Below are 2,711 nucleotides of genomic sequence, written 5' to 3' on the forward strand. Positions count from 1 at the left end.
CAATAAAAGAACAGTAAAATACATAAAGTAAAAACAGTAATAAACTGCAGAACTGACATAATACAGTAATTGACATGACATTGGTTGTGATCTTGACTAATCACAAATTATAGCAGTTTTATGATTTAAAAAATCACTATGAACTTTACTTGTTTTAAAATACTTGAGTATTAGCAAAGAAAGCCCAAAATTCTTCCAGGTGTATCTAAATTCATCATACATACAAGTAAAAAGAAAATGAAAGTACGGGACACAGTTACAATATTCAAAAAGATCTGTGTATAAGAAAATGCCTGCAGAATCATATATGTACAAAAGAGCTGACACTTAGGATCTTAGGGGCAGGGCCAGGGATCAGTGTTATAAGTGACTTTGGATTTGAATAACTAATTTTCTTACAACTAAACCCCCAAGTTCCCTTGCTTCACAGACGCTATGATGCACATATTGGCACCTCCATTTCTTCAGCAAACTAAAAACAAATCACATTCCATGTTCGAACAATTAAAGTTCAAAATTGGAGATCTCGTTCCTTACCAACTAAAAATATAAAATATTTCTTGACTATTTTACAAACTTTATACAACATTATAGTACACAACATATGCTCTTCTAGCAATGCGTTGGCTCAATAAATAAAAATGATATAAAACAATTACGCTATGCTGTCCTCCGTGCTCAAGGCATTTGCAGATTTCTTTGTGACTTTCAAGTAGTAAACTAAAGAGAAAGACTGGCATCCTACTCCAAAAACATTTCCTTTTTTAGGTTTTAGCAAAATGGAATTTTTGATTGTTGCCTTCTCAACAGTTTACACCAAGGTTGCGAAGAGTATGTATGTGTATTGGTTATACGTAACTGTCCAGCTGTATATAGCATACACAGCATCTTTGAGTTGAAAGTTTCCCAAACAGTCATGGGAAGTTGCTGGAGAATATGCCGCTGATTATGATAGTAATGGTAATAGAAGACATATATCAAAGTAATTGTGAGACTACATCAGTAAGAAAATAAGACACGTCTCTTGAGGTCTGTCAGGGAATTTGCCACAAAGCAAAACAACAGCTGTGGGAGCATTTGGACTTGCCGAGGGGGAGGGCTCGATTTTACCAACAGTGACCTAGCCTCCTTGACCAACCAACCGCACCTTGCTGTGACATAGAAAAATAATAACAAAAATCTGCACCAAAGAAGGAATAAATCGTGCTTCAAAAAAATAATAATTTGCGCATATAATATTAGAATAACCTGTCGGTAGCCTTTCTCTTTTAGAAACTCCTCATTTGTCCCTCTCCAACAGACCTTTTCTCTTTCTTACTAAGTTAACCTTCAGTGTCATCTGTCCTGTGGCCTTCCTCCAAAAAGCCCTAATGCTTCCACTGCGCTGCCCTGGACGATTGCTTGATTCTCGGAACTGTCGATGAGGCAGTGAAAGTGGTCGCCCTGAGGCTTCATCAGAAAATTAAAAATCCCCTGTAACCGAAAGGTCTAAAAGCAGACACCTACGCACGCACCGTTCACGACGAAAAATGCAGCAACTGAAAACTGCAAATCGAAGACCACTTTTTTGGAAGCTACTTGAAATGATTGGCTAAAAACTTTATGCAAGCTGAATTACATCTTAATAGGAACAATTCTAATGGCAAACGCCCTGACATGGAACCTTAACTGAGAGGGTGTGGAATGTGAAGACCAGTGGCCCACTCTGGCACAAGGGATGTGGACCACTTTACCACATCGTCTCCCTCCCCTTTCCAAAATACAAGAATCCAAAATTATCACACACGGAACTTCCCTAGGAATACTCACACCTTCCTTCCTCCATCTTTGGGACTTAGATTCTACTTTTTTTCCTTCTATAATTATTATGAAGTGTGATGTATGAAAATATCTAGCTAAACGGTTAAGGATGTTTTTTTGATTGTTACTCATTAGTTTGACAGTAACAATACAGCTAGTAACACATTCTTATATCAGTGAGTTGTATTGCTTGGTGCTTTTGTAGAAACTTCTTTCTAATACTAAACAGGATCTACAAAAAATTTTGATTATCTAGTCATCACACACGTTCCCAAAAACACAGGCTTTTGCTAACAACAGTACACAGGAATACACTAACATGCACTTGGTCGTTTTTGGCAAATTATCTGGTGGCTAAAAAAGGGAAGAAGGAGAGGCAAGGAAATACAAGTGGTTAACATCAAAGGAAACAATGTCGTGACTAAAACCAGGCTACAATATCATTTGTGAATATTGCAACGCTATTGACAACACTATTTTCTTTTTAAAATCATCGACTGGGAAAGTAAACATTAAATGATATGGATAACCTGTGCAAGAAGGGGGCAGAGTGATGCCTTGAGGTGATTGGACAGACACTGAGGAGGGCCGAGCTCTCTTGCTGTGTTAGTAACATGGTCGAGTGATACAGGCTTTAACACCTCAGTTGGACTTGTGACGACTTTTACTAAAAAAATATCTTTCGATATTATGTAGTTTTCTTAAAAAAAAAAACAAAGAGTTTAAAAGACAACTTATTCCATTTGATTTAGCTTTTTCTCCACTCAAGCTTTACATTTCAATGACACATTCTGGACAACCTATTTGTTTAATGTGATCATGAGACAACCCACCCAGCCATTTACCAGCACTGCATTTTCTTACTCGGACAAACAACGAGGCAACATGACTACAGCGGTGTCGGGTCCTTT

At 37.5% G+C, this 2,711-nt stretch overlaps 1 protein-coding gene across 1 annotated transcript in view; it reads right to left on the reverse strand.

Moving 5' to 3' along the window:
* Positions 1-2,711, reverse strand: part of LOC119590580 (ephrin type-B receptor 1-like) — a gene marked incomplete at its 5' end in the record, with an annotated part of 34,373 nt that overhangs the window by 748 nt on the left and 30,914 nt on the right. The window contains 1 exon segment of the mRNA XM_037939255.1: positions 1-2,711.

Source organism: Penaeus monodon, chromosome 27, assembly GCF_015228065.2.
Source record: "Penaeus monodon isolate SGIC_2016 chromosome 27, NSTDA_Pmon_1, whole genome shotgun sequence".
NCBI classification, from domain to species: domain Eukaryota; kingdom Metazoa; phylum Arthropoda; class Malacostraca; order Decapoda; family Penaeidae; genus Penaeus; species Penaeus monodon.